This window comes from Phacochoerus africanus, chromosome 12 (assembly GCF_016906955.1).
Source record: "Phacochoerus africanus isolate WHEZ1 chromosome 12, ROS_Pafr_v1, whole genome shotgun sequence".
In the NCBI taxonomy this organism is placed as follows: domain Eukaryota; kingdom Metazoa; phylum Chordata; class Mammalia; order Artiodactyla; family Suidae; genus Phacochoerus; species Phacochoerus africanus.
The window spans coordinates 52,002,735-52,016,822 of NC_062555.1; the positions used below are offsets into that span (position 1 = coordinate 52,002,735).

At 47.3% G+C, this 14,088-nt stretch overlaps 1 protein-coding gene across 3 annotated transcripts in view; it reads left to right on the plus strand.

Annotated features, from left to right (window-relative positions):
- NMT2 (N-myristoyltransferase 2) overlaps positions 1–14,088 on the plus strand; it is a 72,994-nt gene that overhangs the window by 16,833 nt on the left and 42,073 nt on the right. The gene's annotated exons all lie outside the window — the stretch shown is intronic.

Below are 14,088 nucleotides of genomic sequence, written 5' to 3' on the forward strand. Positions count from 1 at the left end.
TTTATCCATACCTTGCTTCCTTTTTAAAATTTTGTTTATAATCCCTTTGTCACAAAATGTTTAGCTTCGATGTGGTCAGGTTACCTTTTTTATCTTATGGTCTGCACTTTTTGGTCCTTATTTAAGGAATTCTTTCCTTCACTGGTATTATGCAGTTATTGCCATTCTTTTGCTTTTGCATCCAGCAGATATTTACTTAATTATCTATGATATGCCAGATGCTGTTAGATGTTAATAGAATTGTCAAAAATCACTGCCTTCAGTTTTAAGGTTTTCCGCATTTGGGTCTTTAATTTATTTGGAATTTGTTTTTGTAATTCCTGGGTAATAGCAAACTAATTTCTCTTTGTATAGGAAGTCAGTTTTTCTTTCTTTCTTTTTTTTTTTTTTGTCTTTTTGCTATTTCTTGGGCCGCTCCCATGGCATATGGAGGTTCCCAGGCTAGGGATTGAATCGGAGCTGGAGCCGCCGGCCTACGCCAGAGTCACAGCAACGCGGGATCCGAGCCGCGTCTGCAACCTACACCACAGCTCACGGCAACGCCGGATCGCCAACCCACTGAGCAAGGGCAGGGACCGAACCCGCAACCTCATGGTTCCTAGTCGGATTCGTTAACCACTGCACCACGACGGGAACTCCCAGTTTTTCCTAATACTACATTTATTGAAAGTTCACATTTTCACCAGTGATTTATGATGTGATCATTATCATACATCACATACTTGTTTATCATGGGTTGTTACTGGTCTCTATTCTATTTCTTTGAGTCTTGAGGTCAGTTGTATTTTATTTGTATATTTATTTTTTGGCCATGTCCACAGCATGTGGGTGTTCCCTGGGCTAGGAATTGAACCCGTGCCACACCAGTAACCAGAGCCACAGTAGTGACAACACCAGGTCCTTAACCCTCTGAGCCACCAGGGAACTCCTCAGTTGTATTTTAATGTTTTAGTTGCAGAGGCATTGTGATTGTTATAGACATCTTAGAACATGCATGAAAATACAATAATGATTAAAATCACCTATAGGAGTTCCCACCATGGTGCAGTGGGTTAAGAGTCCTACTGCAGACTCTTAACCCACCGAAGAGTACAGGTTTGATACCAGGCCCGGAACAGTGGGGTTAAGTATCTGTTGTTGCCGCAGCTGTGAATATAGGACACACCTGTGGCTCAGATTCAGTCCCTCGCTTGGGAACTTTCATATGTTGTGGATGTGGCCATAAAATTTTTAAAAAAGAGAGCTGCTATCATGGCTCAGCAGAAACAAACCCGACTAGTATCCATGAGGACTTGGGTTTGATCCCTGCTCTTGCTCAATGGGTTAAGGATCTGGCATTGGTGTCAGCTGTGGTGTAGGTTGCGGACTTGCCTCGGATTCTGTGTTGCTGCAGCTGTGGTATAAGCTGGCAGCTACAGCTCTGATTCGACCCCTAGCCTGGAACTTCCATATGCCGCAGGTGTGGCCCTAAGAAACAAATAAATAAAAATTTTAAAAATTTGTTTTTTATTTTTGGGATTCACATGCTATAAATTGAGCTCTTAAAATTAATATATTCATTATGACAGGCTAAGCTGCTGTAACAAGTAGACTCTCGAGTGTAATTGCGCAACACTCTGGAAGCTTTTTCTTATTGATGTGATAGCTCTGGGCAGGTGTTCTCCCTTCATCTGTCAGTCAGAGGTGGGCTTTCTCTGGTCACATGGCTCTGCCATCTCCTCCTGCCTCACTTGCACCTGCATGCAGCCAGCACAGGGAAGGGAGAGCCTGGAGGAGTGCTCCCAGAAGGGTCTCTGGGCCAGCAGGAAGTGGCAGACATCCCATCCCAAGAGCTAGAATCCAGTCACGTGATTGCCAGCTCCAGGGAAGTGCAATCCAGCCGGGAGCTGGAGGAGGAAGGGGGGTGGGTTCTTGTGGGCGGCTGGCAGCCTCTCTCCCTTGCTTCTCCTGAAGCAACTGTAAAGCGTTTACAGTTGACTATAAAACGTGTTCCTTGGCTCGTTCCATTAAGTCCGATCTGCAGAATTCTTGCATACTTCAGAGATCTGCTGGATGTCCTTATTCAATGTTGGATGTTTCCATGGCTGAGAAGGAGTTTATTGGTTTACACTTGGGGTTTGAATGTGTCACAGATTCTCTCTAGGCACGGAAGTGTCTGTCCTTCCTGGGGCGGCAAAAATGGAGAGGCTTTTCCTTAGGGATTTTTTTCTATGAAGTCTTAGGGGGACTGGAAAATGGAACTTCTGAAAGATCCAGGAGGTCTTTATAAAAGAGCCGTGTGATTTCTGTGGCTGAACATCTGTGATTCAGTAAATTAGCCTCAGTCACTGAGAGTCCGAATCTTTTCTTCGTCAGACTTCCAAGAAGAGTCTTCTCAAGCAGGGATTTTCCTCTGTTATCCTGAGGCCCTCATGGCGTCTTACCACCTGCCAGGACAGGAATTTCACCTGCCACTTTTTCAGTAGCTTCATTGAGACATAATCCACATACCCTGCAATTCGCCCACTTAAATGGGGATGAGTCCAGGGGCTTTTAGTATATCCACAGAGTTACACAACTGTCACCACAATTTTAGAACATTTTTGTCACCTCAAACCAAAATTGCATCCCTTAGCCATCACCTGGGGACCCTTCTTATCCTCCAGGGCCCTGACAACTACTGATCTAGTTCCTCTCTAAATTTTTATATTTTGGACATTTCATATAAATGGAAACATAAACTGCGTGGTGGCCCTTTGCGACTGACCTCTTTCATGGAGCATGATATTTTCACGGGTCATCCAGTTTGTAGCCTGTATCAATACTTTCTTTTTCGTTACTGAATGATATTCCACTGCATGGGTATACCACGTTTTCTTCATTCATTCATCAGTTGCTAGATATTTGGGTGGTTTCCACTTCAGGGCTCTTAATGAATAATGCTGCTGTGAATATTTGTATACAAGTTTTTGTGCATACTAATATTTTCGTTTCTCTTGGTTTCATACCTCAGAGTGGAATTGCTGGGGTCACGTGGTAAGTCTTCATTTAGCCTTTTGAGGAGCCGCTGGACGGTTTTGCACAACATTTGCACCGTTTTACATTCCCAGCAGCAGCTGTAGGAGGGTTCCAGTTTTTCCACATCCTCAGCAGCACCTTTTTTTTGGTCACAGTTGCCCTAGGGAGTGTTGAGTGGTGCTACACCTGTCAGCTTTGATTCCCAAGTTGCTAGGCTACAATCAACTTGACCCGTAGGTCAGAAGACTTGTAGCTTTCAGAGGTATTCTGACTCCTGATAATATGGGATTGGAGCTACCTCAAGAGCCGGAATTAGTCACTCATTCATTCAACAAACACTTGTATAAAAATCAGCTCGTGTCGGGCATGAAAGCATCGTGATCTTAGGGATAGAACAAGGAATAGCTTTTTTCTGTACCTTCCACACCGACATGAATGTGTGCATAAATGACATCACCGCAGCACAGCAAGCTCACTGCTTTACAAGGCGCCAACCGTGGGAACACAGGGAGGAAAGCCTGCAGTGTACACTCCCCAGTCAGAGAGTGTACAAACCCCATCCTATCGGTGGCCTATTTCTAGCTCCAGTATCTGGCTGTGATGCGTTTGTTTAAGCCCAATTGCAAGTCAGATATTTATGGAAGTCCTTAACGACTAGATGATTTTAAACATAAACATCACAATAGTGCAGATTTGATGCTGCGGATGAAAACAAACTGCTCTTTTGAGGGTGGGAACGTGTTACTATTTTTAGACCACGAGGGTGCCATTTGGTGGGGCCCTGGTGTATTTCCAAAAACAAGCACTGCTTTTCCCTTCAGGATTAGGAGCAGGGAAATAGGAATCTATAGCTCGTACACTTGGTGTATTTATGAACACTTCTTCTCACTGTTGAACATATCTTTCCTACTTTGCGTCTACCGCAGAATGAATTATTCAGTTTAACTCAAAAAGTTTGATTTTGGAGTTCCCCGTTTTCCTCAGTGGTTAAGAATCCAACATAGTGTCGTGTGGCTGCAGGTTTGCTCCCTGGCCTCACTCAGTGGGTTAAGGATCCAGCGTTGCTACAAGCTGCGGCGTAGATTACAGATGTGGCTTGGGTCTGGCGTTACTGTGTTCACAGTTCTGGTGCGTGAGTCAGCAACACTGTCTCCTCACTCACTGGGTGCCTGCTCCTCAGGGGGCCTCTCCTGATGCATCAATGTGTCCTCTTGACCAGGCTGGCAGGGAATTCAGCTGGAAGGGGAATTCAGCAAAGAGAGGTGTGGCAGCTCTCAGCACTCTCACCTGCAGCAGCACCTGCCCATCTCCTCTTCCATTGGCTCAGCCAACAGCCTCCTAGGCCCCACTTTTTTCTTTTCTTTTCTTTTTTTTTTTTTTTGGTCTTTTTAGGGCCGCACCCTTGCACATGGAGGTTCCCAGGCTAGGGGTCAAATCAGAGCTGCAGCCACTGGCCTACACCACAGCCACAGCAACGCTGGATCCTTAACCCACTGAGCAAGGCCAGGAAGTGAACCTGTGTCCTCATGGATGCGAGTCAGATTCGTTTCCGCTGAGCCACAAGGAGAACGCCTCAGCCCCACTTTCTAAGCTCGGCTGGGGGAGCTCGTGCCCCCTCCTCCTCACTGTTTGCAGGAGGGGGTTCAGAAATAACGAGTGAGCATGCAGAGTGTCTACCACACACCCAGGTAGGAAGAACCCAGCACTCCTTATGTCCTCCTGACTCACTCTGGGGTCATGGCACTTCTGACACCACGTGGGGTGGAGGGGCTTCCCGTCAAGTATTTCTGCAAAGCCAGCTGGGCGTTCACCTCTGTTCTGACGCTGTCTCCTTGGAGACAGTGTCAGATCCCATAGGTTGAGGGGTCAGTCTCGCGAGACTGCATCATCGCCACTTCAGGTGCCAGTCCCAAGTCCAGACTGTCACCTGTGTTTCTGGCTGAAGGGCCCCACATTGGAGGGTCCTGCAGCCCCCTTGTCAGGTTTGATTCATTTGAATCCACAAAACTAAGGAAAACATGATTGACCCTATACCAGTTGATGATAAAAAGATACAATAAAGGAAACAGATGAACACACAGGTGGAAGGGATGGATGTGTATGGCGCGGCATGTGGGGCTGAAGCACAGAGCCTCCATGCCTCTCTGTTCACCACTCTCCCAGCACCACCTGTTCCCCAACTGGGAACTCTCTGAACCCTGGACTTATGGGGATTATTATGAAGGCTTAGGATCAATTATTAAGTCCATTTCCAGCACCTCTTCCCTCTCTGGAGAATTGGGTTTGGGGCTGAAAATTTCAAGCTTCTGATCATGGCTTGGACTTTGTGGTGACTGTCCAGGAGCCCACCCAGATGCGCCTCGTAGGAACAAAAGACACTGCTACCAGCCAGAAATTCCAAGGATCTAGGAACTCTGTGCCAGGGTTTGGGATCAGAGACCTATGTGTGTTTTCTCTCTTATTTCACATATTGTTTAGAGAAATGAGAGACCTTCTGTTCTTAGGTAGCATACACTCCCGTGGGAAAAGCAGGTAAGAACACTGCATTTTGAGTGTGCCAATGGGAGGATGCTCAGATGGCAGGAGGGTCAGTGAGTCGGGGCACCTGTTTCAGATTAGGATGGGGCAGGAAGCTTTCTTGGAAGAGATGCTTCTTGGCCTAAGTCTTAAATAGCAAGCAATTTGCCAGGAAATGAGGGAGAGGAGGATGTCCTGGTAGAGGAAGCAACACGCCTAAATGTGTAATGTATCTGTACCTATCGTTAAATGGCTTATTCCCTGCCAGCCACTGAGTAGGCCCTGTCTCATTTAATTTACCATAGGCCGCCCATTTTTGTGTTACCTGTTGCCTTAGGAATACATGCTCCTGAAGCTTCCATTGTGGCTTAGCAGGTTAAGAACCCGACTAGTATCCTTGAGGATGCAGGTTCAATCCCTGGCCTTGCTCAGCGGATTAAGGATCCATCACTGCTGTGAGCTGTGGCATAGGTTGCAGATGCAGCTCAGATCTGGTGTGGTTTTGGCTGTGGCATTGGGTGGCAGCTGCAGCCCCAATTCAGCCCCTAGCCTGGGAACTTCCATGTGCTCCAGGTGCAGCCCTAAAAAGAAAAAAAGAAAAAAAAAAAAGTATGTTCCTTAGGACAGGACATTGCTTTATTTAATGCTGTATTTTTTTTTTATTTGTCTTTTTTTGTCTTTTTTGCCTTTTCTAGGGCCGCTTCCCGTGGCATATGGAGGTTCCCAGGCTAGGGGTTGAATCGGAACTGTAGCCGCCAACCTACACCACAGCCACAGCAACTTGGGATCCGAGCCACATCTGCAACCTACACCACAGCTCACGGCAACGCCGGATCCACTGAGCAAGAACAGGGATCAAACCCAAAACCTCATGGCTCCTAGTCGGATTTGTTAACCACTGCGCCACGATGGGAACTCCTAATGCTGTGTTTTTATGTTCCAGTAACTGTTGCCGTTTAACAAGCCAGCCCTTTTATTATGCTCACATATCCTGTGGGTTGGGATTTTTGGAAAGGGCACACCTGGAGGGCGTTCTGGCTGGGGGTCTCTTGGGCTTATGATCAGGTTTTAGCTGGGACTGCAGTCAGCCAGTGGCTCCACTGCAGTGGGTGCTCATGGTGGCTCACGTAGCTGGCCAGGGATGCTGGCTCTTGCCCTGGAGCTCACCCACCATGCCTACACATGGCTTCACTAGCAGGCAGAGCTCAAGGCTGGAGATGAAGGGAACATTCCAGGAGAAGTGAGTGGAAGCTAGACTGAGAAGTCACATGTTGACATGTTTGTTGTGAATGATTGGTTGTGAGCGAGTCACAAGCCCATCCATCCGTGTCCTAGGGGAGGTGCCCTAGAGTCCATCTTGCCTTGGGAGAAGTCTCTACAATTTTGGAGACATATTGGGAGTTCCTGGTGTGGCACAGTGGATTAAGAATCTGGCTGCAGGTTGCTCCGGAGGCATGGGTTTGTTTCCCGGCCCAGCGAAATGGTTTAAAGGATCCAGTGTTGGCGCAGCTGCAGCATAGCTCACCTCTGAGGCTTGGATTCAATCCCTGTCCCAGGAACTTCCCTTTGCTGTGGGTGCAGCCATACATTTTTTTTTTTTTTCTTTAAGGACGTATTGGTGCATCTTCTGGCCAAAAATGATTTCCATTCTTCCCCAGGTAGAATGCATTTGCCCTCCCCGAGGCCCTTCTCCACATCCTATCGTGTTTTGGCTTATATGTGAGGTTTGGGTGTGAAGCCCAGGATCTCATCATCTAAACCAAGTCTAGGTGCGGATGAGGCCCCTGAAGGTCCATCTCAGTACCCTTGAACCAAGTAGGTATGTGGTCTGCTCCCCTCGTGCCCATCATGGAAGGGTGGACAGAGGCAGGAGAGCTGTGGTGGCTATTTCCATTCCAAAGAGGGAAGCAGCCCCGCACAGCCAGTGGTCCATAGCAGGTCTGAAATCCATCCCTTGATTTGCGTTCAGGCCTAATCTTTAGGAGATGTTCTCTGTAGTTCTGGCCTCTGTCCTTTCTGTTCTGCCCATTTTTTATTTATTTTTTTTACGGCCCCACCTGCAGCATATGGAAGTTCCCAGGCTAGGGCTTGAATCGGAGCTGCAGCTACAGGCCTACACCACAGCCACAGCAACTCAGGATCCAAGCTGCATCTCCTGTGCCATAGCTTGTGGCAACGCCGGATCCTTAACCCACTGAGCAGGCCAGGGACCAAACCCACAACGTCCTGGACACTATGTCTTGTTCTTAACCCACTGAGCCACAATGGGAACTCCCAGTTCTGCTCTTTAAATCATCCTTTGAAAAGAAAACTGACCTTGCATCTGACTAAGTGATCTTCTCCATCTGCTTCTGCCTGTAAAACACTAAGGGTTCCAAGGCCTCTTTGCACTTTGTTTCTGTTCTCTTTCAAGTTGATATAATTGTTTTCAAAAATGTCCTGGGGAGTTCCGTTGTGGCCCAGCAAAAACAAATCTGACCAGTATTGGTAAGGACACAGGTTCAGTCCCTGGCCTTGCTCAGTGGGTTAAGGATCTGGCATTGCTGTGAGCTGTGGTGTAGGTTGAAGACGCGGCTTGGATCTGGCATTGCTGTGGCTGTGGCATAGACCAGTGGCTACAGCTCTGATTCCACCCCTAGCCTGGGAACCTCCATATGCAGTGGGTGAGGCCCTAAAAAGACAAAAAAGAAAAAAAGAAAATGTCCTGAGCTTCCTGTTTCAATGTATAATCCACTTAAAAGCCATACCCACAAATCTCTTCATCAAGATAAGCTTTTTTTCTACCTCGTCTCTCTGTGAGGCTGAATGCTGGAGGATTGAGAAGCAGTGCTTTTTATTTTTAATTTTTTATTTTATTTTTTTGTCTTTTTGCCATTTCTTGGGCCGCTCCTGTGGCATATGGAGATTCCCAGGCTAGGGGTCCAATCGGAGCTGTAGCCGCCAGCCTACACCACAGCTACAGTAACATCAGATCCAAGCCGCATCTGCAACCTACACCACGGCTCATGGCAACGCCAGATCCTTAACCCACTGAGCAAGGCCAGGGACCGAACCCGCAACCTCATGGTTCCTAGTCGGATTCGTTAGCCACTGAGCCATGACGGGAACTCCTAGCAGTGCTTTTTAGAGACAGGAAAGAAGAGAAACATTCTTCAGAAGTTTAGAGGGCCTTTTGTCTGGAATGGTCCACGGGGCACCACCTAGGTCTTTCTGAGGTCCTAACCATGGGTCTTACATCTCCATCCCAGGTTTGGCTTTCCGTTCTGTGGTTGGTTGTTTTTTTCTTTTTCTTTTAATGGCTGCTCCTGCAGCATATGGAAGTTCCCAGGATAGGGGTGGGAACGGCAGCTGCAGCTGAGGCCATGACAACATCAGATCTGAGCTCCATATGTGATCCATGCCACAGCTTGCAGCGACGCCAGATCCTTAACCCACTGAGCGAGGCCAGGGATCGAACCTGCATCGTCACAGATACTATGTCAGGTTCTTAACCCACTGAGCTACAATAGGAATTCCTGCCTCTCTTGTTATATCTGCTTGTTAGTCTTTAGGTGACACAGCGTGACCCCTGTGATAATAAACTATGTTATAAGGGGGCTTTCTTGTATTTAAAATGTATTTTTGAAAAGTAAGAACACAATCCTTTGCATTGAATGCATTTTATTCCAAATGAATTAGAAAGCAAAATATTTTTTCCAAATGTCATAAAACCAAAAGAGAAAACCTTATAAAAGGATATTTATGTAACTTTGGAATAGGGAAGACCTTTGTAAACAAGACTTAAAAGCCAAAAAGCCACATGGTAAAATAAAATTAAATATTAGACCCCACAGCAATTTTAAGTGGATATACAAGGAAAAAATACCATAAATAAAGCTGAAAGCTAAAAACAAAATTGGATATTTTCAAATCTAAACAGTAGACAACAGACTAAGCAGTGGAATGAAAGTATAAGGATTAAATGAGATTAAAGTGCCCAGCATAAAATTTTTTTTTCGCCTTTTTTGGCCACTCCTTGGCATATGGAAATTCCTGGGCTAGGGGTCAGATCCAAGTCACACTTGTGACCTGTGCCACACTTGTGGCATCATTGGATCCCTTAACCCCACTGTGCTGGGGTGGGGATGGAACCTGCGTCCTGGCACTGCTGAGACACTGCCAATCCTATTGTGCCACAGCGGGAACTCCCCCGGAGTAAAAAATATATATATAGTTTTTATTAAAGTGTGGTTGATTTACAGTGTTCCTTTAGTTTCTGCTGTAGAGCATAGTGACCCAGTCGTACATACATATGCATGCTTTTTCTATCTTCCATCGTGTTCTAGCCCAAGAGATTGGGCATGGTTCCCTGTGCTGTACAGTAGGAGCTCATTGCTTATCCATTCTGAGTCTAACAGTTTACATCTAGCAGCCCCTCCCTCCCCGAACATGCCCCTCCCTCCCCCCCCCTCCCCAAAATTCTTAATAAATGACAGGTTCCGTCCATGCTTTGATAAAGGGGACCCACAAAGCAGTTTTTTTCAAAGATGGCTAATAGAACGCATACATGAATGAGCTCTTCGTGGAGAAATGTAAATGGTCTAAAAACACATGAAAAGACACCTCCCCTCACTCCTGATTAAAGCAGGGACAATGGAATCTACAGTGAGTGTCTTGGCTCTATGGGTTACTGCCTGATGCTGACCTGAGGAAATCCTGTCAATATCGCTTCACGCTTTGCTTCTGTTTCTCTCTCTCTTCACAACGCACCCCCCCCCCACCACTCCCACCACGAGGGGCTCCCCCCCCCCCACCGCAGTGGTCCCTCCAGTCCTTGGATATTGTTTTGTCCATCTTTTTTCTCCTTGCTTCTCAGGTTTGGGGGCTTCCAGATAAGGTTTCCCTTGCTGTCATCCTCAAGCTTAGGGATTCCGTCCTCAGCCGTATCGCCCACCAGGAAGCCCCCCAGAGATGCTTTGCGTTTCTGTCGCAGGGTTTTTGCTTCTTCTTGGTTCCTTTTTAGGATTACTGTCTCTTTGCCCTCGCTGCCTGGCTGTTCTCAAGCCCCTTGCTTCATCCACGTGGGCCTTTGGCACGTTAATCGTGGACATTTCACATTCCGCCATCCTGATGCTCTGTCCTTTCCGACAGCATCTTTGGCCTTTTGGAGTGCCTTGTGGTCTTTTTTCTGGGCAGCCAGACATGATGTCCTGAGTCAAGGGAACTGCTGTGAAGAGGCTTTGGTAATGTGGGGGTGAGGGCGGGAGCAGGGGGTGGGGCGGGAAGCTGTCTAAGGGCTGGTGATCAGGTCTCTTGGTGACCCTGTGCCTCTGCATGGTGGCCACGCAAATGCAGGAGAGGACAGCTGAAAGGGGATGGAGTCGAGTATTTCTCGTCCCCAGATCAGTGAGGCTGTGGTACGGGCCCCACAGGCCGGGCTCTGGTTGCCGGGCCTTGTTAGGAAGCACCAGATGTCTAGATTGTTTCAGAAATGATTCCTCTTGGAGTTCCCATCTCGGCTCTACAGAAACAAATCTGACAAGCATCCATGAGGATGCAGGTTCAACCCCTGGCCTCGCTCAGTGGGTTAAGGATCCTCTGCTGCCGTGAGCTGTGGTGTAGGTGGCAGACGTGGCTCGGATCTGGCGTTGCTGTGGCTGTGGCATAGGCTGGCAGCTGTAGCTCCACTTAGACCCCTAGCCTGGGAACCTCCTTATGCCGTGGGTGCGGCCCTAAAAAGACCAAACAAAAACAATGATTCCTCTTGTTTGGAGTTTCATCCGAAATCAGGGGAGTAGCAAGTAAAGGATTTCAAACAAAGGCTTAATATGGTCCCATTTGCATCATTAGTCAGATCACCCCAAAAGCCAGGAGAAAGATGGCAGGGAAGAGGGGAGTCTGCATATAGTTCTGACCTGTACTAGAGCACTTGTGAAGTTGTTAAGCTGTATGTCCACTCTCTCCACTTGACGGTCAGCTCCTCAAGGGTAGACCAGCTGTGTGTTCCTTTTTTTTTTTTTTTTTTTTTTTTTGCTTTTTGCCATTTCTAGGGCTGCTCCCACAGCATATGGAGGTTCTCAGGCTAGGGGTCTAATCGGAGCTGTTTTGCCGGCCTGCGCCAGAGCCAGAGCAACACAGGATCTGAGCCGCATCTGCAAGCTACACCACAGCTCACTGGCAATGCCAGATCCTTAACCCAGTGAGCAAGGCCAGGGATTGAACCCGCAACCTCATGGTTCCTAGTCAGATTCGCTAACCACTGAGCCATGACGGGAACGCCTGTGTTCGTCTTTATAGCTCTAGTCTGTCACTGTAGACCTTTAATGAAACTAAATAAAATAAAAAGAAGAGTTCCCTTTGTGGCTCTGTGGGTTGAGACCCCTACTAGTCTCCATGAGGACATGGGTTTGATCCCTGGCCTTGCTCAGTGGGTTAAGGATCCGATGTGGCTGTGAGCTGTGGTGTAGGTCACAGATGTGGCTCAGATCTGGCGTTGCTGTGGTTCTGGTGTGGGCTGGCACCTGCAGCTCCGATTCGACCCCTGGCCACATGTGCTCTGGGTGCAGCCCTAAAAAGAAAAAGTAAAATGGAATGAAAGTCACTTTAAAAAATGATTCTGCTTCCCCTCTCTCTGCCAGAAACAGGGGATTTTTCTCTGCTGTCTACTGTGGGAACTTGATTGGGCTCCCGGGGCACGGGCAGGGGTGGGGTTGTTAAAACTCAGGGAAGTGCAAGAGACCCCTGTAGCTGAGGTTGTGACTCTCAGACTTGTCCACCTGTCACCTCTAGCACCATGTGAATGACAGTCCAGGTGTGCCTGCCTGAGCCCTGGTTCCCATGGAGACTCTGCTCCTGGAAGCCACAACTGCCTGTATTCGCCTCTCCCTCCAATCTTAGGGGGCAGCAGTTTGTCCTATGTCCGTGCCTCTCTTAGGGATCTCAGAAGAATTTTTCAGTCTGCTGGGATGGAGTGGTGACTTGTGAGCTTCTTACATACAGAACTAGAAACTGTTTGATTTACTGTTGGTGGAGTGGAAATTGGTGTATTTCCTAAAGTGGGCTTACCTAGCAACTAAAACTAAAAATGTGCATGCCCTCTGATGTTGCATTTTGGCCCTACTAGCACTTTTGGACATAGCATCGTGAATGCACAAAGATGGAAGTACCAGGATATTTTTGGCAGCAGCATTTTTTTGGCAACACCCACAGCACACGGAAGTTCCTGGGCCAGGAATCAAACTTGTGTCACAGCAGTGACCCAAGCCACAGCAGTGACAATGCCAGATCTTTAACCCACCAGGCCATCAGGGGACTCCTGCAGTAACAGTTTGAATGTAGGAGTGGTTACATAAAATATGACGTACTTCACGATCAAATGCTATCTAGTTGCTGAAAAGGAATGAGGTAGCTCAAAACATCCTGACATAAAAAGAAGCCCAAGGCACATTGTTGAGTGGAAGGAGGAAAAAAGCCAAGTTTCAAAATAGTCTGTTAAAGATGCAATTTTTGTTTAAAACTTACTTGTAGTGGAAACAAAAGCATGCTTAAAGAAGAAAGACGGGAGTTCCCATCGTGGCTCAGTGGAAATGAATCTGACTAGCATCCAAGAGGATGCAGGTTCCATCCCTGGCCTCGCTCAGTGGGTTAAGGATCCAGTGTTGCCATGAACTGTGGTGTAAGTCACAGACACGACTCAGATCTGGTGTTGCTGCGGCTGTGGCGTAGGCCGGCAGCTGCAGCTCCAATCTGACCCTTAGCCTAGGAACCTCCATATGCCGTGGGTGCGGCCCGAAAAAAAGAAAAAGAAAAGAAGATAAAGACTATTTTAGAAGAATTCATACCAGAAACACTATTGGCTGTTATTCTGGCCCCTCTGTCTGCCAGAAACATGAGGGGATTTTTCTCTGCGAAAATACATTAATGACATTTGTGTCATATGTAATGAATATGTGCTTGATAATTAGGCAAAAGTTCAAGAAAGAGGAGTTCCTGTTGTGACTCAGCAGTTAAGGAGCCTGACTAGGATCCATGAGGATATGGGTTCGATCCTTGGCCTTGCTCAGTTGGTTAAGGATCCGGCGTTGCCGTGAGCTGTGGCGTAGGTCGCAGATGTGGATGTGATCCCGTGTGGCAGTGGGGGTGGCGGTGGCATAGGCTGGCAGCCATGGCTCCTATTTGACCCCTAGCCGGGGAACTTCCTTATGCCGCAGGTGCCTCCATAGAAAAAAAAAAAAAAAAGAAGAAGAAGAAGAAAGAAAATAGGTAGGAACAAATAGAGCTAATAAGTAAGAACAGTAGAACAGAACTGATTATTTCCATCACTTTTTTCTGAATCAAGTGATAATTATAACCTCTGACTCTAAAGTTGAATTTATCTTCTGGGAATACTCTGGTAGTATAGGCCCAAAGAAATGGAAATTTTACTTATTTTTTAACTTTGGAGGGCTGTGCCTGCAACATGCAGAAGTTCCCAGGCCAGGGATCAAACTTGCACCACAGCAGTGACAACACCAGATCCTTAGCCCCCTCAGCCACCAGGGAACTCTAGAAATGGACACTTCAGATCTCCTTGTGGGTCTTCTGGTTTTTCAGAAA